At 56.4% G+C, this 26,408-nt stretch overlaps 1 protein-coding gene across 1 annotated transcript in view; it reads right to left on the bottom strand.

Annotated features, from left to right (window-relative positions):
* Positions 1-14,099, bottom strand: part of EPB41L1 (erythrocyte membrane protein band 4.1 like 1) — a 63,002-nt gene extending 48,903 nt beyond the window's left edge. The window contains 2 exon segments of the mRNA XM_033074961.1: positions 6,447-6,496; positions 14,014-14,099. The gene's annotated coding sequence lies outside the window, so the exon portion shown is untranslated.
* Positions 14,100-26,408: the final 12,309 nt, after the last annotated feature.

The following is a 26,408-nucleotide window of genomic DNA, read 5'->3' on the forward strand; positions in this document are numbered from 1 at the left end:
GAGCTGAGTCACTGCAGCACGGCACAGCCCCAGTCCCACCTGCAGCTGCACCAACCATTCTAGGGCTGGCTCTGACACCATGCACAGAGCCCTCAGCTCCTGCTGCAGAGCTGCTCCAGCCCCTGGCCCCACCCAGCTCCCTCCAAGGCCTCACTGCATGGAGGGACCCCCATACCAGCCCCCTCCCAGGCACAAGGACCACACGGCAGCCCCCGCCCAGGCACAGGGCAGACATTTTCTGGAAAGCAAATATTGCTGCTTTTCCCTCGCTCTCCCCCAGCCCTTCCATTTTACCTCCTGGACAAACCTGAGCACAGGAGTTGTTTTTCCTTGCGGTTTAATCTCTCCCCAGCTCCCAGAGGATGTTTGCTCAGCGCCTGCAGAAGCTCAGCTACCTTTGATGTGTCTCAAATTCTACCCCCAGGCAGGTGACAAGTATTCAGGGAACTTGGACAATTAAATGACAAGAGAAGGAAGGGCTACAGGAAAAGCTTAAAAAATAATAATAAATAAATAAAGGGGAAACAAAAAGCAAACCTGAGGACAGCCTCCCCACCACACCCATGGGCAGAGCCCGAGGGAGACAGAGCCAGAGAGAACCACCAGAGCCTCCTGCTCTGAGAGGAGGGTCCCAATCCAGGCAGCTGAGCCCTACCCTGGGAACAGGGATCTCACTGTCACAGGTGGTCGGTCCCCACCACAGCAAATCTCAACACAGCAATTCTAGGAGGTGTCCAGGAGGTCCTGCACTGTACAGCAGCCCTGTCTGTCCCAGCCAGCCTAAGCTGGCCATGTGCTTTTGCTCACTAGTCCCTGTTCACCCCTTGGGGACCTGAAGGTGCTCTGTGACCAGTCCTTTCTAGAAGAGAAGAGAAGAGAAGAGAAGGCTGGACTTTCCAAGAGTCCAGGAGTTCCAAGTTCCCATCTTGGTCACCAGGGGAATGAGCTGAGTGGTGGCAAGGCACCTGCCCCCCCAGACAGCATCACCCTACTGGCAGTGGCACAAGGGACACACCTGGAGGTGCCTCTGGAACGTGGGCCCTGCTCCATGCCAGAAGCACCCACAGCCACCCAACCCTTCCCAGCCTGCCTGACCCAGGGCAGCCACAGCCACCAGGAGCCACTAAGGAGGGAGCTCACAGCACCAAGGCCTCTGGGCACACACACGGCTCACAACTGTCCCCTGCAACAGCCCCAGGGACTGTCACCAGGGCTGTCCCTGGTGGCAGCAGAAGGGTGACACAATCCTCCCAGCAGCCACATCCCACGGCTCTGTCTCCTCGGCAACCCGGGTACCTTCTCACTCAAAGCTGAGCAGGCTTGTACACAACAGCTGAATCCAGAGTAGAATTAGGGCAGCCTTCTCCTCCCCTCATCCTCCCGAATTCATCCAGCCCCAAATTTCCATCCAAAATCCATCCTGAAGCACAATGTCACAGTGAGGAATGGGAGGTGCAGCCCCCCCCACCCCTACACTGGTGGCTGTACTGGCCAACACTGGGATTTGGCCTGGGGGAAGGTGGGACCTGTGGAGCAGGTGCACTGACAACAGCATGCACATGGCAGCTGGACAGGTGACACCAGTGGCAACGAGACCCAGCCTCCCACTCCATCCAGCAAGCCCAGTGGCCTGAGGCTCTAAAAGCTTCTCCTCAGTGCAGAGCTCCCTCCAATGCCCCACCAACCCTCCAGTATCCCACCAAGTGTCCTGCCTGCTGCACAGGGGGTCCCATAATAAAGGAAAGAACAGCAAGGGCTGTGGGAAATGGGCTGGAAGAAGCCAGAGAGGTGCTGGTGGAAGATGATGCCCCAGAGCACACTTGCACCAGGGCAGGTGCTCTCCTGAACATCATCCAGCCTCTGCTGTTCCTCTGGGAGCAAGTCCTGCAGATCCTCAACCACACTGGGCCTGCTCACATGCTGCCCACAGCTCTATATCCCCTGGGCCCTGCTGTGCCAGGAAAGCTGTTCAAACACCAGTCCCAGGTGGAAAATCCTTCTCGGCAGGGATCTGAGAGCAGACAGCTCTTTCTCTGCAGCCAGCCCCACAGGGATCCCCAGTGCAGCAAGGCAGGAGCCCAGCCCAGCCCTTCCAGGCCAGGAGGGGTGAGGAGGGTGGGACACAAGGTGAGCACAGCTCTCCATCACCTGCCCAGGGCTTGGCTGAGCACAGGGCCATGGGAGCAGCAAAGCTGCATCTTCCCAGGAAAGCTCCAGCCCCTGGTGCTTGAGCACACAGCCTTGCCTGCCAAAGGAGGGGCAGGATCCTAGTGTGGCTCTGGGTAAAGGAGGCTCCAGCAGCCAGGCACAGACATGGCTGGGCACCCCAGCCTGCCCGGCCATGACTCAGCACAGGGGAAGCCCAGCTCTGAGTGTTGTGATGCACAAGAGGTTAAAGGCTCAGCCAAGGCAAGCAGGGCTTTGGCCAGCAGCCAGCCTTTCCCAAGAGTTTGAGGGAGCTGGCAGCTCCCCCAGCCTTCAGGGCCCACATTGCCACATACCACAAACCTGTTTGCTCAGCCCAAGCAGCTGGGATGGCACAGAGCAAGCCTCGTTGACCAAGGCATGTCTTGCAGTCAGGATGGGCCCCAAATCAAGAGGAAAGTGCAGCAGCAGCCCCAGGGCAGGGCAGGGCCAGGCAGGGACTGCCCTGGTACCCACAGGCTGCACTGACAGCTCCCACCGGCTGTGCGCCAGGGCTGCGCCAGGGCTGCCAGCCCTGCCAGGGTCCTGCTGTGGTGAAGGGTGGGAGGCAGGAACACAGAATAGCCTCATCCCCCCAACCACTCTGTAAAACAGCCCAATAGCTTTTCTTGGGCCAAAAGAGATCTGTGCAGTGCCCTGGGCCAATTCCTCCCATAAGGAATCCTGAGGGGGCACCTCAGCAGCTGCTCCATGCTCACCTAAGCCTTGCAGGCATTAAAAACTGCCTGTGAGCAGAGCTATGGGACTGAACCCCCCCCAGTGACACATCCCGACAGCCCCAGGGCTCTGCCTGGGGGATGGAGCAACCCTGCCAGGAGCTGGCCCTGCCCTGCTGATCCCCTGTGCAGGAATGGGGAGTGATTGTCCAAAAGGTGCCACAGCCAAGCCAGTCCAGACAGGGTGCAGGACCACCAGCACTGAAGCCATCCCTTCCCTCCCACAGGGACAGCACCAGAGCACAGCCCTGGAATGTTCTGATGCAGCAGAATTCCTTTGGGGAGGGAGACTGAGCCACATGCTGTGATGGCAGTAGCCAGTGCCCTGGGAAGCCAGTTCAGAATACACTGCCCACTGTGGAGTACCAGCAAGGCACTTGGGCTGCACTCCAGGAGCAAGGGTGCTGCAGCTCTTGTGGAACACCCCTCACCAGGGAATGCTCTTCCCCTGTCAGTGACTGGCAGAGAGCTGCTCCCATCCTTCCTCCTGCCTGCAGAGGAAGGCAGAGACCATGGGTTCAGCTGCCTTGTGCTGGGATGTGGCAGCCAGGGAAGATCAGCTGCTCGCTGGGCAAGAACAACACAGGGCCAGACACCCCGGGAAACAGTGGGCTGGAAGAGGAGAGGAGTTCAAGGAGGGGAACTGCAGAGCAAGGGAAGCCACCAAAAGGAGCCAGTCATGGCACAGGTTCAGCCCTGCCTTCTTCCCATCTTCTCTTTCCGTCCAATGGAAGGACCACTCTCCCCACCATCATCATCCTCTGCTCTGCAGCCCCACAAGGGCCCTGTCAGGGTCTAAAGTGGTGATAAAATGTCATTTTCCCCAAGGTAATGGTGATTCCTTGTGCACCACTTGGAGGAAGATGAGGTAGTTCAGTTGAAAGGGACCTACAGGCCAACTGATGGATGACCTTTAAGCAAGCTCGTCCAGAATCATCCAACCCCAGAAGCCAGGAGGTGGGATCCAGCACCAGCTGTGAGGGAGCTGCTGGAATCCAGGGACAAGAGAAGCTCATTGCACAGTCCCTGTGCCACAACCTAAGTGTCACCAGTCCTTCCTGAAGCATCTCCCTAGGCACACAGCCACTGGCCCAGGCTGTGCTGGCAAGGATCTGCTTGCCCAGACCTGCGGGAGAGCTGGGACCTACAGGGGATGGGCAAAGGCTGAGAGAGCCTGCCCAGAGTGCAGGACACAGAGCAGCTCTGCTGCAGCTGCCCCATTCCCAGCACCCATGAGATACAAGGGGCAACTGTGACACCAGAGATCCCCAGCCCTGGGCCAGAGCCCCCAGCTGCACCTGGGCCATCACAGCCACCAGCAAGGGCAAGGGGCTGGCTGGGTACCAGGGGTCACCATGGGGATGGCACATGTCCTCCTGCTCCTCATGCCACCCCAGCATGGTGCAAACAGGGATTTACACCCCATGCAGGGGCAGAGCTTCCCGGGGGCATTGCCCAGGAGCAGAACACTCCCAGGGGTACCCAGGTACAGAGCCCAGGGCACCCTGAGCCCACCCTTGGGGGACACTGAGGCCATGCAGAAGCACATGAAATCCACATTAAATCCACCACTCATGTTGGGCCTGCAGCTCTGCCTCGACCAGCTCTGGATGGATCACCCCGCTCCCAAGCTCCCGAGCACATGAAGGCAGGATGAGAATCCCTGCCCCTCTCCTGGTTCTCTCTACAGACCTGCACCCCCGGGCACGGGTGGAGTTGGCATCTTGCAAAGTTCCTGGAGGAGGAGGACTGGTGAGAAACTGGTCATAAAACATGGAGACCTGCCCTGCTGCCAGCCAGAGCCAGCTCTAGCCCCAAGCAGCAGCCATCCATCAGAGCAGCCCACCACAGCCCTCAGCAGGGACTTGGATCCCCTGCCCACATCCACACAGTCATGGAATATCCTGAGCATGAAGGGACTCACAAGGATCATCCAGTCCAACCCCTGGCCCTGCAAAAGACACCCCAAAAATCCCACCCCATGCCTGGGAGCATTTTCTGAATGTTCCTGGAGCTCTGGCAGTCTTGAGGCTGTGACCACTCCCTGAGGAGCCTGGGCAGTGTCCAGCACCCTCTGGGTGTGGAACCTCTGGATAAAGAACCTGCACCCATTGCCTTGTGTGGGCAGGAGCCAAACCTCGTGGGCAGCACGGTCTGAGCCCTGTAGTGCACACTGTCACACACTTGTCACCTGGGGAAGAGTCAGGACAGCAGGGTGCAGCTATGGAGCTCCTCATCCCAATTTTCATATAAGGACATTGTCCTCCCACCTCAGCCCAGGGTGAGGGTTTTGTTGCAGCTCTGCCCAGGCTCACCTCACTCTGCAGGTCAGAGAGCCAAAGCAGAAGCAGGACCTTGTCCCCCTGCCATCCTCAGCCCTCACCAGTTGCTGGAAGTAGCTCACACCTGGTTTCACATGGATGTCACCGTGCTGTGCAGTGGGGCTCTGGAATAAAGCAGTCCAACCAACTAGAGGCACCCTGGGATCCCTGAAGAGGCTTGGACCACAAGTCCTCAACTCTTTCAAGCATCACAGCAACTGAATTCTGCAGCTAAGACCTCTCCTGTGCTTTGCCCCTAGCTGCCCGGCCGTGCCAACCAGGACGCACCTCAGGCCGGCTGTGCCCCACCCCCTGAGCCCTGGGCAGGGATCCACAGCCAGCAAAACACCACAGCTGGTTTGCAGACATCTGCCTTCCTCAGATCCTCTACACACACGAGACCACGGGAACCCAGAGTGGGGAAAGCCAGCACTGAGCCTGAGACCCCAAACCCGCTCTGTCAGAGCACAGGCACTCGGGCAGCATTTCCAGATGCCTCACTGCCCTGGCAAAGTTGCCAGAACTGATGCCTGGAAAGGCTGACCTGAAACAGAGACTAAACTGAGCAAAAGGAATAAAATAGGTATTTATTAAAAGGATACACCTTGGGCAGTGCAAGAGCCTGGCCAGGGCCACACCCAAGTGAAATCCAAGATGGATTCTGGTCACACTTTTATAAATTTGGGTTCATCCTCACATTGGGGTCAATTGTCCAACCACAGCCCCAGGCTATGAAGTCTCAGCCCCCTGGCTTGCCCCCTTCCCTTAGCCATTGTTTATGCTTTTTGGGTACTGGCTTTCCTGGATTCTCCAGCTGGGAAGGGATTGTTTTGTCTACCCTGTGAAGAGAACTTACTAACACCTAATATGAAGTTTCAAAGCTACACACCAAGGAGCAGAGTCTGAAAAATATAAAAGCTAAAACCCAAAGCATCACTGTAGGAACCTTTCTCTTGGCAAAGGGGCTGCTGCCCAAGCCCCAGCTAAACCAGGAAGCACTCCCAACACAAAGAAAGCCCCAACAAGCCCAAGCCCAGCAGTTCAGTGTTTTGGTGGGAGCAGGCCAGATTCCCAGGGGCTCCTGGCAGACAAGCCTCTCCCTGCAGCACCCCTCTGTGCTGAGCAACCTTTTCTGAGTTGCAAAACCCACTCAACCTCATGTGGCATGTGAAAAGGAGAACAAAAGCTTTTAGGATAAACTCACGCTGCTTCCAGGGGCTGCTCTCAGCGCTCAGTTTGGGCACAATTTACAACCTGCAAAGAAGAAATCAGATTTGGTTAAAAAGAAGGGAAAAGTCCTTCCTAGAGATGATGGCAAGCACTCAGGACAGCTACAGCTGTCACCAGAGGGTGCTTGCCTGGCTCCAGTGCTGTGTTGGGATTCCATACAAATCTCCCTGCTGGAAATGGGAGCTGTGGATTGCTTTAGACGTCGCTTTGCTCTACTGATGTGCAGCCAGCCCCGCTCCTTCCTGGAGAACAGCAAATATTTACTATGGCAGCACCACAGAGTCCACACACCTCCAAGTGCCACCAGATTCCCTGGGCATGGCCTAAGGTCTCCTTTCAGCCATTTGTGCCACCCCTTTGTCACCCATGCCCATGGCTCAAGGGCAGCATCTGCTCAGCAGGGCTTTGGTTGTGGGCAGTGGAGCCAGACCCCAGAGCCAGTCCCACTCCCCAGCCATGGCAGCTGCAGCTCGGCAGGAGCAAAACCAGCAGTAGGGACAGCAGGAACAGCCCCAGCATGGACAGCATTACAGAGCCTCTTTTTACATGACAATTGCACCCTCCTTCTCCCACCTAAGGAGAGAGAAGGATCTGCCCAGCAACACCACAGTGTCACAGAGGAGGAAGCATGGTCTGGCACAGCAGGGATACCTCCCACTTTTCCAAGGGTTAATTTTCAAACATCTTTGGACAGGCAAGGCCCAGCTTCCCCCTAGGCAGAAGCAAAGCAGGCCTATGCAAAGCTCCCTCCTCTGCCATGGATTCAGCAAAATCCTTTCACACTCCACAAGCAAACATCAACTGTGTGCAGCCAGCAGCCCGCCCTGAGCAACACCAACCCACAGCAGCTTGCCCAAGAGGCGCAGAAGCGGCTCAGCTTTTCTTCTGGACCCAGCCAGAAAACCTGATGCAATAAGGCTGTGAGCTTCAGCACCTCCAAGGAAACAAACCCACCTTTGAGCTGGTGATCTGCATGAGAGATAAGGTCAAGAGGAGGGGGTCTCAGGTGCCACCTGCATGGCCCTTTCCTGTGTCTGTCCCCCAGGGGAAGCACGGATGTAACCGTGTGCTGGTTCTGGGTGCACTCCTGTACATGCCTGCCCAGTGGGCACAGATTCCTTCCCAGCCATGTGGTTTTACTGGCTCAGCTGTCCTGGGATGTGGGGAGCAGGGCCGAGTGGTCACGCAGGGCACCCCTGTGCCCAGCTCCAGTGCTGGGGATGCCCACAGCCCTGGGTCCCCCCACCCACAGGCACCATAGGGCCATTGTCACTGTCAGGGCCTGAGCACTGGAGCTGCATGTGTATCCCAGTGTGACTGTCCACAGACTCAGGGATGCCACTGGTGTGTGGGGGCTGCTGTCCCATGCCAGTACCTACATGCCCACACTACTCCATCCCAGAGCCCAGACAAACCTCCCTCTCCTTCACCTGCCTCCTCTTCTCATGGAGATGCCCCTGCTCAGAGGCTCAGGAGCCAGAGAAGACCTATGAGAAGGGCTCTGTCTCTCCAGCAGGACACATGAGTGCCCCAACAGGCTGAGCTGATCCATGGACTGGGCTCCACCAGCAGACACTGGTCACATAGGGGATCTGTGGGATTCTCTCCCTGCTTCAGCGCAGCTTCCATGGCCCTATTTGCTCTCTGTTGAGCCCAATGATTTCTGTGGGGACTCCACGTTGCTTCCAGGTTTGTGTAGTCAGGTTTCTTTCATCCCAGCTCAAGAGGGGTTGATTGATGCCTGGCAGGGATGGGCAGGCAGGTGCGAGAGCAGCCAGACCCCGAAGGAGGGGTATGGCACCAGTGGCCCCAGCAACCAGGGCTCCCAGGGCTGCACCCTGCTCCTGCTGCGAGGGAGGGTGGAGGATGCAGCCATCACAGGCAGGGCAGTGGCACTTGGTACTGCCAAACAAAGCCCCTGCACTGCCCATGAGCCTCAGACCGTCTCTCCTGCCCTGTGAGGGGCTGCTGTGCAGGCTCTGAGCCACGGCCATTTTGGAATGTGAGACACTGCATCAATTAGGATCATATTAATGAGGTGTTCCGAGAATACTGGCAGTGGGAGCAAGGTCTCCCCCAACCCTGCTCGCTTCTACCCACAAACAGCAGCTCCCCAGAGCAGGAAACCATGCCAGACTGCAACCCGGCCTGCTGCCACACCAAGCTGCTATGGACAGCATCTCAGGCACAGACACTGCCCCAGGCTCACAAACATCCCACAGTGACCCCATTGTCACCACCTCACCAAGATGACAAGCAGGAATTGACTCATTCCATAAAGTCCTAGAATGGTTTGGGTTGGAAAGGACCTCAAAGCCCATCTTGTTCTATGGGCAGGGACACCTTCCACTAGACCAAGTCCCATCTAGGCTGGCCTTGCAGAGATGTTATGCTACCATGGCCACCGTGCCCTACAGGTAGGAAGCATTCCTTGGCTCCCCGAAGAACAGCAAATTTGCAGAGGTAACAGTCCCTGCTGTACAGACCCAAGGGATGTGCAGACCCAAGCCAGATTAGCCCTCATAGGAGGTTTCTCTTGCTCTGGCCAGTTCACTCCACAGGACCTTCATCTATCAGGACTTGAGTGAAACTCCCAAAAGGAAATACTGCTGAGAATTTGGGCTGGAATTTTCCCCTGCCAAAGTTCACCATCAACATGTAACAGTGGTCTGTATCCTTGTCAGAAATGGCACCTTCCCACAGTGAGCAGCAGCCCCAGCTGTCCAATCACTCCTCTCCCACCTGGAGCCCTTTGCCACATTTCTCCCAGCATCAGCAGAGCCCCAAAGCTCTGTCAGGTGCCATGACCTCCTGCCAGTACAGACATTGCCAGACCCAGAGCACACTTCATTACAGCATCCAGCTGCTTCCCTCATGCACATAGCATTGCTTCCCACAGGATCACTGAGAAAAAAACCCTGCGGGACCCTCAAGCCCTCCATGTGTGCCCACCTGGGGACAGTCCGGTCGGGATGCGCCGGGGGAGGATGCGAGGGGCTGGTCCATCCCCCGCCTCGGCCCCGCCAGGATGCCTCGGGCTGGCGCTCGCCCCAGCCAGGCCGATTAGCTGATTACAAAGAGGAATGTGTCATTTCAAACACACAATCAGATTTCCCGGCCCTTCTGCCCATAACAAAATGTCTCGTGAAATGGCTCATTCTGTTCTCCCATAGAAATGTGTTTCCCTTCAAAAGCCTGATATGAGGAGAGGAGGGGGGAAAAAAAGGAAAAGACAAAGCTAAAAATATCATCCAAAAGATACCATGACAGCAACAGATTCACAGGAAAATGAGGTGGGAAGGGGGCTGTGAATGTGTTAAGATCCTGTTTAATCTCTCCCCAGCCACCTAAAAAACGCACCGAAGGCAGGAAGATACCTTAGCATTTCCTTTGTGCGAGAGCTGACTCCACCCTGTATTTTCCTCTCCATCTGATGCTCGGGAAAGGAGAGCAGCAGACATCGCTGCTGCCAGGCAGCGAGGGGCCCCGGCAGTGGGTTAGTAGGAGCAGAGGGAGGAAGGAGCCTGTGGGAGGAACCTGGCAGCAGGGCTGGACTGAGAATCTCCATTCAGCATCGCCTCAGACGCAGGATGCGCTTCACACTGGCGCAGCACCTGCTCCTGCTTCCCACCCCAGCTCCTGCCACGCATCCCAGGAGGGCTCGGGGACAGCAAGATCCAGCCAGGTGGTCCCAGGGTCCGGTTACAGCCGCTGGGGAGCGGGCTGGGCACTGAAAGGGGGATGGAGCAGGTCCCGACCTGCGGCCACATTGCACTGCCACAAAGAGGCCAAGTGGCCGACTGAAACTGCTGACCTGCTGGCAGCCACAGATCTGCAGCTTCAGCCTCATTTGTCTCGTGTTCTGAGCACAATGGGGTCAGCCCAGCGTGCCCCTGGCGCTGTGATCCTGCCAGCCCGGGGTACTGAGCAGCTGCTCCGGCCACGGCAGCTCCTGATGAGCAGACCCTGCCCAGGGCACAGCTGAGCCCCCAGGGAGCCAGCAGCGCCCTACAGAGCACAGGACACAGACCAGCAGCAGGAGATGGAAAGAAAATCCTCTTCCAGAGATTTTTCATCCAGATTTTAAAGCTCTGTCTGCTGCTGCCATTCCTGGGGAGGGTGCATGGGTGGGCTCAGGGGTGTGCACACACCAGGACACTGACAGCTCTGAGCTGCATCCAGAGCCCCTCAGCTGTGTACTGGGACAAGCAGACACTTGGACAATTTGGATCAAATCACCCATCCAGGGCTCTGGGATGTCTGTCCCATTCCACACAGTCCCATCACTCCCTGCCCAGTGCAAGGAAAGCAAACCTTGACTCCTGTCCCAGTCGTACCAAACTTCAGCCCAACAGCTCTTCTTAGGATTGGATGTTAGGGAGAAATCCTTCCCTGTGAGGGGCCTGGGCGGGGAGGCCCTGGCACAGGCTGCCCAGAGAAGCTGAGGTTGGAAGTGTCCAAGACCAGCTTGGATGGGGCTTGGAGCAACCTGGGATAGCAGAAGGTGTCCCTGCCCATGGTAGAAGGGCTGGAATGAACTGAACATTAAAGTCCTTTCCAACCCCAACCCATGATTCTATGGCTCCACACATCCCCAAACAGTTCATCCCCTTGGAGCAAGGCAGGGGAGGGAGCAGCTGTCATCCAAGACAAGGGACATGCATGGGGCCTGGGCCCAGAACCCTACTCTGCATCAGGAACATACTGTGTGGACAGGAGAACTGCTGCACAACACAACTCCTTCCAGGCTCCAGGGGCAGCACAAGCTCACAGAGTCTTTGAGTCCAGGCTCAAACCACATCCCCCTGCAGCAGAGTGAGGGCCAGCCCCACTGCTCAGCACCACAGACCTGCACAGGCTGTGAGAAACCCAAACCTGCTGACTCAGAGCCACTGACTGCTCTAATGAGAACAATGAGCCACGCAGCCATGGCTGTCACAGCCCCAGCACATTTTTAGGTGCCGTGCGAGAGTCAGGTATTTGTGGTGAGGCTGCACAAGTTTCCCTTCGCAGGAGCTCACAGAATCTAGCGACTGCCACCGTTCTGTGTTTCTCCTTTGGCAGAGGGAGCTTCAGGCTCAGCTCAGACCTCCAAGTGACAGGCACCACAGGAGAGTCTACTACACTGGGCCCTGGAGCCACCCACGCCGCTCTGGCGGAGCCCAGCCCTGCTGAGCCCATTTCCTTGCACGCACACGCTCCCCATCGTGTCCCAGCTGCCTCTCAGTGCCCCAGCACCATGCCCAGGCAGCAGGAAAACAGCCCAAGTGCACAGCCAAAGAGAATTAAGGCAAAGGACACTCCAGTGATGTCTGTGAGTCTGAGCAGGAAGCTGGGAGCAAGGCCGGGAACAGCCAAGCCCACCCCCTGCCCTTTAACCGACAGGTCATTCTCAGCAGTTTCCTAATTTAGAAACCCTAATTAGTTATGGGAAAGATTTCTTCTGTTAGGGACAGAATTAGTCAGGCACCTGACCGGTCTGTGTGTGTCTGGGAGCCTCCCGAAGGAAAGCAGAAGTCTCCAGTGGTTCTGGAGCAAGGGGAAGGCAGGCAGGACGCTGGAACCCCCTGCGGGACAAGGGCTCCGTGCTGCCAGCAGAAAGCCTTCATGTAATTCTGTAAATCAGCAAGGGATCCAGCTCCTCACCAGGACCAAGGTCATCACCCAGAGTTTAACTGGAAGCTCAGCTGCCTGGGGGAAGAAAAAGACTTTCCCCATTCTGTGCTGCAGTGACTTCTTCAGCCAAGCCAGCCACCCCTCCTGGCCCCAAAGACATCAGGTGCCAGGAGACACTTACCCTGCAAGGTTGGGGTGGTAGTGGCAACCATGGCAGCAGCCCAGAGAAGGTGGCCCAGCACAGTCTGTGTCTCTACTGCACAAGGAAGGCACCAAAACCTTCTCCCTCTGAACACCAGGAACATTCATACCTTTAGCTCAGAAATGCCATACTGGACTTCAAAAACTATTCCTAGATCCTTCTTCTCGACCAAAACATCTTCTCTAAGAGTTCTAGAGAATGCTCACATCTCAAAAATTGATAAACATTCAAAAATTCTAGGCACAACATCCACAAGGAGCTAAAACATCAGGGGAAAAAACTGCTCCTGCCAAAAGTAGCCAAACACAGGCTCAGCACCCCACAGCCCTGCCCAAGGCTCAGCTTGGGAACAGCTGCATTGAGGAAAACAATCCCCATGGCACAGGGACAGTGGGAAGAGGAGAGGAGATGGGAACCGTCCCCTCCCAGAGGGGCTCAGAGCCCACAGGAGACAGCTGCACTCTGGTCCTTGACTCCACACATAGAGGCCACCCCTGGGTAAGGAGGAGAGTTCGGCACCTGCCACAGCTTCCAGAACGTGCCCTGCATCCCTGCAGGCAGCAGAGACAGCTCCTCATGGATAGCATGGCTCCCAGCACCCCTGGGAGCCCCAGGACGGGCTCTGTGCCTGCCAAGCCAGACTCTAAACCAACACCATTAAAGAACCATTAATTCCCTTCTTGTAAGGACCGTCACCCAAAGCCAGGCAGCCTTCCCTCAGCTCTGAACTCAGCCGATGGCAACAAGGACATGCAGCTGAAGGCCACCAGAGCTGCTCTCCAGCCATGGGCCAAGGGGCCTGACACAGCCAGAGCCCTCCCGTGGATGTGGAGACCCACAAGGAACAGACCAGAGTAACAACGTGCTTCCCACAGCTCGAGCAAAAATCCCTTTGGACAAGTGTGAGACAAGCATGAGAAAGCTGGAGGGAAAGTGCCAGCTAGGGGCAGGAAGGAGACGGATGCATGGGCTGGTCTCCCTGGGGATGCTGGAGAAGCCACACCTCATACACAGCAGTGGAGAAGGGGCTGATCAGGAGTCACCTCACACCAGCCACAGCTGAATGGAGCACAGCTTTGCCATCGCCTACAGCACACATAGACTGCCCAGCCAGCACACCCAGACCTTTGTTTGCCCACAGGAGGGTCCCCACCGAGACAGGCTGAAGGCCGGCACACCGGAGGGAACAATACCCCGGGAAACAGCCGGAGAAACAGTGATGGGATGCAAAACTACCGATGGGGAAAGGGCCACGCAGGTCCTCTAGTACAATCTCCCGGGTAACCAGTCTATGGAGAAAATGCTGAGCTCAAGGATACCTCCAGAGCCCACCTCCTGCCATATGACAGTACTCCAAAAATAACCACAGAAATATGCGAGGACCCATTCCAAGTTGTTCCTGGCTCTCTTCACATTCTCCCTCTAATGTAAATCGTCACCCTCAAATCACAGCCCAGCAGTTCAGTGTGTTGCCGCAGCTCGGGGCTACGGGTCCCCAGGGCTGCGGATGCCGGGGGTCGCCTCCTCCCGGCCGCAGGACGCGGCTGCCGCCGCCGCCTCCCCTCGCTCCGCCGAGCCCGGACCCCACGGGGACCCGGGACGCGGAGCGGGATGCGCCGCTGCCGGCCAGGGAAGCCCGGCTCGGGGCAGCTTTCCCGGCGCCGCCCTGCCCGCCTCTCCCTCGCAGGCGCCGCGCAGCACCTGGGCCCGCCCGGCCGCTCACCTCGGCTCTGCCCGCTCGGCTCGGCTTGGCTCCGTTCCGCCGCCGTGTGCCGGGCGCGGCCGCCGCCGCTGCCCGTCCGTGCCCGCTCCTGCCCCGCCGTGCGGCGGGCGCGGCGCAGCGCGGGGCGGACCGCGCGCGGTGCGGTGCGGCGCTGCGGAGGGGCGGGCCCGCTCGGCCCCGCACCGCCCCGCACGGCCCAGCACCGCCCGCACCGCCCCCGCCGCCAGAGCCACCCGCGCCGGGGCTCCTTCCGTCTCCGCGCACCGAGGGCCCCGCGGGTGTTCCCGCGCACGTCCCGTGCCCGCGGCCACGGGCGGGCTCCCGCGGAGGCACCCGGTACTTTCAGTCTCCTCCCCCAGGGCCCCATCCCTGCTGAGCCTCTTCTGTCCACCCCATGCAGGACATGCGACGCGTCCTGCAGCTCCCAGAGGAGCCCGGCCCTTCCGGAGCATCCTGTGCTGTCCACTCGCGGGGTTTGGGGGGCACACCTGTGAGCCAGGCCCGGGAGATGTCCACATCAGCAGCTGATCAGACTTGCGTATTTTGGGGGTGTCAGGGCAAGCAGCCCTCCCCCCCTCCCCCCCCCCCCCATTCCCCAGGAGATGCAGATGGAAAGGACAGGCTATTGCTCTTCAAAATACGCATGCACCCACAAACACGAATGCGTGGGGTGCATGGGCACACTTGGATGCACAGCGGTGATGCACTGAGGGCACAGGGATGCACTGGATGCACAGCAGGGGTGCACTGGATCCACAGGGATGCACTGGATCCACAGGGATCCACTGGATCCAGAGGGATTCTCTGGATGCACAGCAGGGATGCAGTGACCACTCTGCTCTCAGTGTAACCCCTGAGGAGTATGGGGCTGGCTCTCACAGACAGGAACAGGGAGGCTCTACTCTCAGCCCTCTCTGCCCCCGCATCTGGCAGACACTGAGCAGTGAAGGCTGGAGGGAAGTGCCAGCCCAGCAGCAGGTCTGGTTTCCCCATTCCCAGAGCCTGTGGTGGCTCTCAGCTCAGTACCCAGTGCCCTCTGCTCATGTGCACCGTGCAGGACCTCGTGCCCTGACTGCCCTGCAGGGCCTGGCTTTGCTCCCTTACCTGGTGGCACAGCTGCCCTCAGTGACTCTCCTGGTGTGAGGACAGAAAAGGCCTCCAGCAGTGTTAGGAAAGCCAGGGGACCCTTCCCAGCAGGGAGGTCCAACCTGGCTGCCTCTGCATGTCCTCTGAGCAGGCAGTCAGAGTGTGTCAGCACATGGCCACCTGTCTGGCAGCACTGGGTGCCAGTGCTCTGTGCCAGCCTCCTCTGGATGCTCCTGCTCAGCCTCCTCCCCACCAGTCCCAGGGAAAGCTGCAGTTCTCAGTGCCACGGGGAACCTGACCCCTCAGCACCACAGGCTGGGCTGGAGCACTGGAATGAGGCAGGCTTTGTTTCAATGCTTTAGAAAGTGCCTCCTTTATTAGCCACACTGAGGCTTTTCCCCTGACAAACCACATACCAGCAGAGAGTACCAGGAACAAAATGAGGCTGCATGGTCCAATGGTTCAAGCCAAGGCAGTGATGCCAGCAGAATTGTGGGCTCTAATCCCCTGCTGAGCTGTTGACTCACTGTACAAACTCAGGCAGGTCCTGCCGCTTTGTGCCGTGGAGAAGCCCAGCTGGAAAGTTGGGTAAATAGCAGGAACCTCTTGGAAAAAAGAAACACTCCACTGCATGGGAGCCAACTTGAGGGAGGGCATTCATTTACAAATAAATATTCCAGCTGGCTGCTGAGGTCCCTGTGCAGGCACAGTTTTCCTTTCCAACCTTCCACTGCTGCACATCCTTAAGGGACAGTGCTGAAGAGGTGATTTGCCTGATTCTGGGGTGGCTGCCCTGCAAGGGACAGCATTTGCTGCAAGGGACACAACTGGTGTGAATTTGTAGGGAATTTATACAGCAGAAAAGCTGCACTGTGTTGTTGAAAAAAATAATTGCAGTTTTGTGCAAGCTGCTGTGACTGTCTGCATTCATCTTTCAGGGATGTTTTCCCTTTCGAAGGAAAAACAATGATGGCTGCTCAGAGAGTTCTGCCACACTGCAGAGGAAAACCTGGGAAATGTAAATGTTAATTCACCCTTTTCAGTGAATTTGGGTCAGATAAGTCAGCAGGTGACTGCACTGGCAGTCTGACTGAGCACAGATATACTTAATGCCACTGCCCCCTTGGGATGTAACCTCCCCTTTGGGGAGCCAAGGAGCTGGAAGAAGAACATGTGGAATAGATTTCCCCGTGAATCCTTCGCTCCTCTTCTCACACTGGTGCAATCAACTCAGTCTTTCTTCCCCTGACCAGCAAGCTGAAGCCTAAAACTCTCCAACAGTCCTGAAGGCATGGAGAATGCAGCCACTACTCAGCTGCTGAGCTGCCCTTCTGCCTGTCCATTGTCCAGTGCCAACCCCGCTTTTCCATGGGGGCATAAGGGAAACCTTGGAGCTTCCTGCAGCATCAGTGTGAACAGAGGGACCTGTGAGCCCTGGGGAGCTCCATGGGAAAAACTCCTTCTTTTGAGTGAGGTAATTTTTGCAACCCAAGTGAGGATGTCCTGACCAGATTCCCATTGTCCAGCAGAATCAATCTGAAGCAACACAAAAAGCACAAAGAAATGAGGACTGGCATAAATTGCAAAGGTCTGGCAGATGTTTCATGGTCCAATGTTAGGACAGATTTGGGCATCAGGCTTTTGCCAGATTTTTAGCAGCCAAGGGAGACATCCTGGGCTGCATCAAAAGGGGAGTGGGCAGCAGGAGAGGGGGAGATTCTGCTCTCTGCCCCGTTCAGATGAGATCTCATCTGCAGAGCTGCCTCCAGCCCTGGGTCCAACATCAGAAGGATGTGGAGCTGCTGGAGTGAGTCAAGAGAGGCCAAAGAGATGCTGCAAGGGTTGGAGCCCCTCTGCTCTGAGCCGTGCTGAGAGAGCTGGGAATATTTCAACTGAAGAGAAGGCTTCAGGGAGACCTTGTAGCCCCTTCCAGTGTTTTAGGCTTATAAAAATGAGAGAGAGCAGCTTTTTACACAGGCAGATGGTGACATGCCAAGGGGGAATGGTTTTAAGAGAGCAGATGTTTTGATTGGTTGTTAGGAAGAAAATGTTCCCTGTGAGGGTGGGGAGGCCCTGGTACAGGGTGCCCAGAGCAGCTGTGGCTGCCCCTGGATCCCTGTGAGTCCAAGGCCAGGCCGGACAAAGCTTGGAGCACTCTGGGATAGTGGAAGGTGTTCCTAGCCATGGCAGGGGTTGGAACTGGCTGGTCTTCGAGGTCCCTTCCAACCCAAACCAGTCTGGGTCTATGGCTTTATCTCTTTGAGAGCCTACAAGCTCTTTCATTCCAGGAAATTTTCCCCTCTCAATTTACTTCTGCAGTGACTCTGGCCTGGCTTTATGGGAAGGAAAGCAAAGAGGATCAGCATATCCTCCAGCAGTGCCTCTGGAATGTATTTCTACATGGAAACCTGCTCTTCGTTGAAGGAGACAGATTAGAGGGGTGCAGCTTGGGAAACAAATCCAGGGTGCAGCTGTGGAAACAAATCTCCTGTAAGGAGGAGCACCTTGGAGCTTTTGGAGCTCTACATTTCAAGCCCAGAGAAAGCCATTAGTCAGCCCTCACAAGCCCAGTGTTGAGAAGGTTCATCTCTAGCCACCAGCCAGTAAGGATGGTCCATGGCACTGACAGACACAGGGATGCAGCAAGAGCTGCAGGAGGGCTGTGTTGAGGTGCAGGAGGCTCTGCCTGGCACAGGGGATAGAGCTTGGGCTTTAAGGCTCTGCAGAGAAGCTGGGGTCACCCAAAGCCTTTATTCCCTAAATCCCAGCAGCACGGAAGAAGGGGTGTGCATGTCTGTACCTTTTGGGAGGAGGTTATTTTGGGAATCCCTGCCTGAGCTGCTGCTGGTGCTGATGCTCTGCGATAACAACCTTTCATGCCTCTTGCTTGTTTATGTAGGGCATGAAAAGGCTCTTTGTGCAGCTTGGGGAGCTGGCTGCCAGCTGGGATCAGTGAGACGCTCCCTGTGTGCTCCTCGGCTCCAACCCCTTCAGCAAAACCCGCACAGGAGGCTTTAGGGTGCACATGAGCAGGGATTGGCACCCCACAGAAGAAGGGGCACAGGCGCTGCAGCTCCTGGGCACTTCCTGCTCTTCACACCTTTGGGTGGCAGGAATGCTGGGGAACTCAGGCAAGTGTTTCCACCCAAAGAAAACATTTTCAGCTCTTGATGCCATGTTCTTCCAGGCTGTTTGAGTGGGATCCCAAGCTCAAATAAGTCTCTGGGACAGATGTCATCAGGGACTGTCACCAGATCTGGTAATCAAGCCCTTATTATCCCTGCATGTCTGGAGCCCTGAAGTCTCAGGGGTTGAGCAGACATGCCATTGCCTTCATCCTTTGCTTCCCAAGGGTTCCCAAGGACCTTCTCCCAAATGTTGCCAGTGCCTGGCCTTCAGACAGTTGGTATACTGTAGATAGTTTTGCACATGGTGGAAAATAGGACTAAAGGGGCAGGAAATGCATTTTTATTAATTAATCAAAGAGATTAATGACCTGTGTCACAGTTAGGACACATCCCACCTGCTGTCTTGCAGGTAGGAGAACAGCAGTGGGAAGCCTTGGAGCACCCCTGGGACACTGGGAGGAAGGAATATTTGCTCCTAAGACCGAGGGCAGGGTGTGCGGTACCTGATGCCACCTAACACACTGCAGCCAGGTACAAAGAGAGCATTGGTGCTGTAGCACAGCTGGGGGCAGGAGAGAGGGACAATATTGGCCACAGGTTCCCACTGTGGAGTGGGGTGTGAGGGGCATGAGGAAGGGCTGGGCAGGTCCTGCTGCAGCAGCAGCTCCAGCCCTGGTGAGGGTCCTGAGCCCACTGGATCTCCTTCCTCCTTCGCCAGATTTGCTGCACTGAGCAGCTGGATGGAGCCCTGGGCATCCCTGCAGGGCAGCAGTGCCAGCCTGTGGAAGGAGGTCAAGCCTCTACCCCAGGCACAGCAATGGGATATCTTGTGTCTTCCCATCCTGAGGCTGACAGGAAAGTGCATTTCTCCTGAGGGAGCCCCTGGCACAGGTCTGCCATGCTGTGATTCAAGGGAAGGCTCTAACAGCTTAATTAACTGCCAGCTTGGAGATGGTAGGGTCTGAGCAAAGACGAGGGACACCAGTCTGTCCCCCTGAGAGCAGTTGAGCATCCCCAGCTGAAGAGGGGCAGGGACAGATGGAGAACAAGGTGTGAAGAGAGAAGTGGATGTGGTAACATTTGCTCCTTTAACCGACCCTGCCAATGTCACCCTTCTGGGTAACATCTCATCCTCTTGCACAGCTCCTGCATCCCTCATGACCTGCTGAGAAGGATGCTCCTCAATACTGCCTGTCCTGCATCCCTCAGCTCCTGGGAGCCCCAGAGGAGGTTTCAGTACCAATTACAGCAGGAACCCCAGGACATCCCCCTCCCGACCTGGGGGGATTGCACCAGCAGAAAGTGGCATTTCTCCCCAAGAATCTGACTTTGTCCTGCATAACCTTTCCTGCTGCCCAAGCTCTTCCTTCTCAGTGCAAACATCTTGAGATTGTATGGATTTTTCTATTAAGAGTCACAGGCATGAAGTGAATGCCTAAAAGAAAAAAAAACCAAAAAAACCCCAAACCAAAACAAAAAAAAACCCCAGCAAAAACAAAACCAGAAACATCTGCCGTGGATTTGAGATATTCAAGATGACCAGATACCGCCCACAGTATCCCGGCACATGGAGCCAGGTGATCTAACACTACTGGGCACACAGCACCAGAGGTGCCATCCCTGAAGTGTCCAAAAGGCATGGGAATGTGGGGACATGGTTTAGTGGTGAGCACAGTGGTGCTGGTCAGTTGGACTTGACAATTTTGTAGTCTTTTCCAACCTCAGTGACTCAGTGGTAAAATAAAAGGCAGGAAAATTGGAAAGCTGAAAGGGTGGAAGATAAATCAAGGGAGGGTAAAGAATGATCAGAGGGTTTGCTTAGATGGAAAAGTCCCCAAGCCATGTGGAACTACTGCATCCTGTACAGCCAAGCCTGGAGAACTGTCCCCCAAAGTCGCACGGGGCTGGTGGCTAAGCTGACCCGTGGGGGGACACTCAGCTGAGGAGTGATGGTCACCTGGCCACAGCCTGAAGACGTTAATGACCTCCACTCCACCAGCAGCAACCCAGTCATCGTTTAGCTCTAATTACCAGCCTAATTACCGGGTCTTGCTGCACGTGTCAGGTTACAGAGTGCTCACAGGAGCCTCTTCCTACGCTGGGTCCCCTGGCTCCCACACACCTCTGTGGGCACTCTCCTGGGGAAACCCAGTGAGCTGGAGCTCACTCTGCTGCTGCCAGGCAGGCTCCTCTGCCTCAGGGACCTCTTTCACCTTCATATCTGATGACTGTGTTTGTGGGCTTAAGACACACTTGAAACTCAGTTTCATAAAGGGAGGATTTGGGATTGCTGTAGGAAGAACAATATGTCTTTTCCTAAGGGTCCCCAGCAGTTTGTGCTTCCTACCTGGGTTCCATACCTGGGGAAGAGGTGGGGACAACTCCCTTCTCTGCTGATCCAGAGAGGCAGAGAAGTTGTAGGGGTGTGGATCACAACCTGGAGGCTCCTTCCAGTATCTTCAAGGCAATCAGTGGTTATTGTGGTCACAGTATGGTTCAGTGAGGTACAATGTGGTTCCAATCCCTTCCTGGGATGTCTTCTGAATGAAGGGAATCCAGGAAAATTCTGGATACAGCAAGGGCTGAGTGAGGGTTGTGCTGCAAGGATTTGCCAGGTACAAGAAACACTCCAGTCTGGAATCAGCAAAGGCTGAATAGCTTACAAAAACCTCTGCTAAAGCTACATTGGTGCTAAACTCTCTGGACTGAGGTCTGGATGTTGCCATGGTACTCCTGGGTTGGGATGCAGGATTTACATGGTTCCCGTCTGTCACCAAATATCCCAGAGAACATCAGAAATTCATCCTGAGACTGGGCAGAAACAGATCTCAGTGTCCCAAGTGGAGCTATAGGGTGGGCCAGCCTTCCCTGAATGCAAAAAAAAGCCTGGTCTCCTGTGTTTTCCCAAGAGCCCCTATCCCACATCCTATCAGTGGGGCAGGCAGGGCAGGGCGCAGGCAGGGTATGGGCAGAGGCAGGGCAGGCAGTCTCCTCAATGGACACCTGTCTCACTCCCCTCTCAGTCCCAGGTAGTCTCAGATTTTGAGCACCTCCTGCTCTGTCCCAGCCTTCTGCAGTGGCAGCCTTTGGCCCCTGTCTGATGGAAACTGGAGCTCTGCAGCTCCTAGGACAGAGGAGCCTCTCCCCAAGAGCCAGGCAGCAGGAGGGACACCAGGGAGCCCTGAATCAGCCAGATCCAAACCCAGCTGGATCGGTGCTTCAGCTGTCACTGCCAGGGAACCTGCAGGTGCCAAAGCAGGAGCTATTCCTGCTCCCTCCATGCCTGCTGCACCTGGAGCAGGCAGGGCAGATGCTGATGGCTGGCTGGCCCCTGGCACTACTCTCCACCCTGCCCTCCTGCCAGTCCCTTCCCAGCTGCCTCCAGCCCTGGGGGAAGGCCCCGGTCCTGCCCTTTCCAAGGGACTTGTCTTTCTCAGCCTGATGGGATGTCCTGCTCTGGGACACAGGGTTTGTTCTGAAATGGCCTAACCCTGATGGGAGCTGAGCCTGGGGCAGTTCATCCTACCTTCCTGCTTCAAGTGCCTGGGAAGGTGTGGCAGGACTGTCCCTCACTGCTGGCCATGCTGGCCATGAGCATCTGGCAGCATGGGGAAAGTTAATAGGAAAAGCCTGAGCCAGTATTGCTAAATTACAGCCATCTCTTCCAGAGAGGGTTCACAGCCAACCTCCCAGTGAGAGGCTTGTGGTTGGGTGCCCATCACTGACTCTGCCCCACTGCTGTCTGTGCCTGTGGGCAGGAGGGCAGCACAGGGATCAAACCCCAGCCCAGCCCTTGCTACCTCATTCGAGGTTTCCCTGCTACCTGGCAATTCTGTAGCAAGGCAAGCCTGGGATGGATAACATGAACAGGACAAAAGATACAAAGAGGCTCTTTCTCCCAGGGTTTTCCTCGGTTTATTTCTTCATAGCTTCCTGGGGGCAAAGAGGAAGTTTCCCAAAGTCTGGGGTCTTTTCTAGGGTCAGGAAAGGGGAGGGGAAACTTGGCCTCCTGCCAATAGGATAACAGAGGGGTCAGTCCATAGACTTACAGGGGTAACAGGAATCAAAGGACATACCGTTCTTAATACATCTTAGGTACAGAGTTACAACAAGCCCTGTTGCATCAGCAGGATCCACAGGCAGGATGCAGCAGGGAGCTCTGTACCTTCAGGGGTCCCTGAGCCATGGGGTTCCTGGCATGGTGCTGGGGCTGGCACAGAGCTGTGCCATTGTCTTCATCCCAGACCTCCCTGAGCCCAGCCTGGAGGTGCCCCTCGGTGTGAACCTGGATAAGCTCTGCTCCCTGCTCTCCCCAAGCCCAGCCCCCCCAGCCCCTGGCAGGATGCTCTTGGATGCCCCAGGGCTGTGCTGAGCCCTCTCTCCTGCAGCCTTGGCCTGAGATATGTCTCCCTGTGGGGCCCAGTCCCACAAGCAGCACAAGAAAGGAGAGGCCAGGTCCTCAGCGAGGTTCCAGTGAGGACACAAGACCTGTGGCCTCCCCCCACAAATGTCATGGGACAAGAGGAGCATCTGCACAGGTCAGCCACCCCACTGAGACATGGGAACATGAGCCCACAGCTGAGCTGAGGAGAGAAGGCAAGGCTGGGGAAACAAACCCTGTTCTGTCCCAGATTCCTGCTTCCCTGGGCTCCGAGCAACATCCACTGCAGCCTCTGGCATGAGCTGCCCCTGACCTCGTGGCCCTGGGGATGCCAGGGCTCAGCTCCTACATGCTGTGAGAGTCCTTCCAGTGCTCCACAGCCAATTTCCCTGGCCCAGGCGCCCTGGCAGGGGCACACAGTGAGATCCCAGCCTTGTTACTGCTCATCACGTACAGGGTCATGAATAATATTTGGAAAATAAAGATCTGTGCAGAGATCCCTGCCAGGGATGTTCAACACCCAGCTGGAGCCTCTCCCAGAAGCACAGGACCAGGCTTGATGGTGGGGGCCTCTTTTCAGGGTGTTTATTTGTGGTGCTGAGACCTCCAGCCCCCTGCCAGCTTAAGCTGATGCTGGTCCAGAAGTGAGGAGGAGGGAAGACGCCTCAGTTCTGGTGGAGCAGTTCACCAGTGCACTTGCTCTGCTCACTGGCTACAGCTCCTGTGGTCACTGTGGTCCTGTCTGAGCCCTTGCAGACAGTGCAGGGCTCACCAAAGCTCCCCCAGCCCCACAGGATGGCAGCTGGGCACAACAGAGCAGGGGTCTGAGGGGAAGGACTGCAGCCACGGAGCCTTTGGTGCTGGCAGAAACCAAGGGGCCACAGGCCCTTGGCACAGGGTCCACTAGGAAAGGCTCTGAACCTCTCCTGACCCCTGGTGCTGCCTCAAAAGCCTCGGGTGAAGGGCTGGGACTGCTCAGGGCTGGGGTGGCCACAGACACCCCAGGCTCAGGGACACTCCAGGTAGACACTTTGGGAGGGATGTGGATACTCAGCACCTGTGTGGGTCAGGAGCTCTCTGGTCACAGTTCTGAGGTGGTGGAGCCTGGAGAGGAGCTCTGAGGGCTCTGCTGCAGCCAGGGGCACAAGGACCACCAGCTAATGCTGATGTTAGCTGGGTGCTTTTGGGACGTGCTCTTGTCTTCCACAGTGACACAGCTGAAGATCCCCAGTGCCAATGGCCAATGGGTGCAGGGGAGCCACTCCATCCTGTGCATATCTCCCCAGCAAAACCACTGTTTGAGGGATGTCCTCATCCCCTGGGATGTATCCTGTGAGTAACCCAGCCCAGAGAGGTCCTGGCTTAGGGCCTCAGCATCCTCAACACCTGTGCTTGGCCTGTCCTTGAGGGAACTGTGCCCTTTCTCCAGGCCTGAGGTCAGGGAGCTGATGGGCAGTGGTCATCAGGAGTGGGCTGCCAGGCTGCCACTGGAGGTGCTCATGTGGACAGCTCCAGATGAGTCCTGGAGCAGACAGAAGCACCAGCAGAGAGCCAGGGATTTGCTCCTGGCCCAAACCACTCAGCCTGGCTTGTGGCAGCCCTGGAAAATTCATCCTGACCCCTCAGTATTAGTGCTTTGCCTATAAGGCACATGTCCAGCCCCTACCCACCTTCCAGGGCCCAGTGTCCTGTGGGCAGCTGTGACAGTGCCCTGACCTGGCTGGTCACAGGGGCACTGACCCTCACAGGTCACCCAGAGAAGAACAGCTCTGGCTGATGCCCTCCTGCAGCACCATCTGGCTCATCACTGCCCCATTCCAGAGCTGGCACTGCTCCCCAGCCCCTGCAGCTCTGCAGACACATGGATGGTTTTGGCCACAGCAGAAAGGTCAGTGCCTGCTGCTGCAGAAGGCAGCTGGGGAGCTGGGGAAATGTGCTGAGGCCAGGACTGAGCTTTGCCATGCTGCAGGGGATGTAGCAGGCTGGAAAATGCTCCTTATGACTGGAAAATGTATCTGTCAGCAGAGAATACCCTGGGACAGCCATGGTGACACCCCAGCAGCCCACACGGCCCACACCTGTGCTGCACAAGGCCCCAGGAATGCGTGAGCCCACCTAGACCTGACACCCTGGAAGGGACATTTTCTGGAAAAAGCTCTTTGCAGGCATCCTTAGAAATACCACTGGGAATGCCAAGCCTTGAACACCAGCCCCAGATGGCAGAGGAGCAGAGCCAGGTCCTGCCACCTGCTCCTGCTGGCCTAGAAAGCAGATGGGTCAGAAGGGCTGGTAAGACCCCACCCTTCAGGCAGATGTGCGACAGCGTGTCCTGGGATTCCTCAGAACCCCTCCCAGCGCCTGAAGAAAGCTGGTGAGGGACTGGGGATGAGGATCTGAAGTGACAGGACAAGGGAATGGCTTCTCACTGCCAGAGGGCAGGGTTAGATGGGATATTGGCAGTGAGGGTGCAGAGGCCCTGGCACAGGGTGCCCAGAGCAGCTGTGGCTGCCCCTGGATCCCTGGGAGTGTCCAAGGCCAGGCTGGACATTGGGCCTTAGAGTAACCTGGTCTAGTGGAAGGTGTCCCTGCCCATGGCAGGGGATGGCACTGGATGGGTTCAAGGTCCCTTCCAACCCAAACCATTTCATGCCTCTGTGATTCCATGGGAGAACAGGGCCAAATTTCTGACATTTTGGTGCTGATTTATCCTCCAAAGCCAGAATTTCCTTCTCAAAGTGCTGTTAGGATTGGCAGCCATGATCTATGGAAACCTCTGCTGTCTCTCAGCTGCAGAAGGTGGATGCTCTCTACCTGCGTGAGCTCTTTGTGCCTGTAATTGCTGGGATAAAGATGAACACTTCATTTCTATTAAGGAAAGATTTTAGGACCAAAATTAGCATTATCATCTCCTATCAAATGCTGATAACACCCTTTCCCAGGCCAGCCTTTTTCCATGACAAGGCTCTGAGCAGCAAAGCAGCAGCTCCCTGCTGTCACATTTGCAGCCCAGGCCCTGCAGCCCAAGAGCAGCTCAAAGGAACTGAAATCAGCTGGAAAATGACTTTCAACCAGCCTTGCTAAATTGCCATGAAAATTTAACAACCCAAGCGCAAACCTCCTTTGCCTGTTTGCTTTTTCCACCATGGCACAGACGATGGGAATTAAGTGCTATTTTTACACCCCAGCCAAGCCCAAAGGGACACAGCTCTGGGCCCTGCTGCTGTCACCCAAGAGCAACACCAGCCTCTCTGCTCGTGGCTTTCAGGTCACCATGTGTCAATGACTTGTCCACAGAATCACAGAATCATGGAATGGTTTGGGTGGGAAGGGTCTTTAAGGACCCTTTTCTAGTTCCAGCCCCCTGACATGGGCCACCAATGGCCACCACTGAAACACACCCAGGGCTTGTGTCCTTCCCCTTGGCTCTGTTACCAGCAGAACCTGACCCTCTTCCAAACACCTGAACTGCTGGGCAGCAGTTCTGCTTCTGGAGACATCAAGTGGAAAGCTTGTGACCCCCAGCCCACTGTCACAGCACCATCTGCCTGTGCACTGTGGGAATTTGAAACCATGCAAAGGACTTGAGGCTATCTGAGTACACCAGAGTGCCAGCCTTGCTCCCACTCCCTCTGCCCCTGGAGAAGGAGACAGCTGGAATTTTGATTTCCAGCTCAATGGAGTCCTTTTCCTGAGGACAAACAGCGAGGTCCCTGCAGGATCCCCCATCCTCAGCTACACCTGAACTCCACCAACCCAAGCTTCTCCACCTCAGTTGCTAGAGCTTGAGAGGCTTCATTTAA

Source organism: Catharus ustulatus, chromosome 17 (assembly GCF_009819885.2).
Source record: "Catharus ustulatus isolate bCatUst1 chromosome 17, bCatUst1.pri.v2, whole genome shotgun sequence".
In the NCBI taxonomy this organism is placed as follows: Eukaryota; Metazoa; Chordata; class Aves; order Passeriformes; family Turdidae; genus Catharus; species Catharus ustulatus.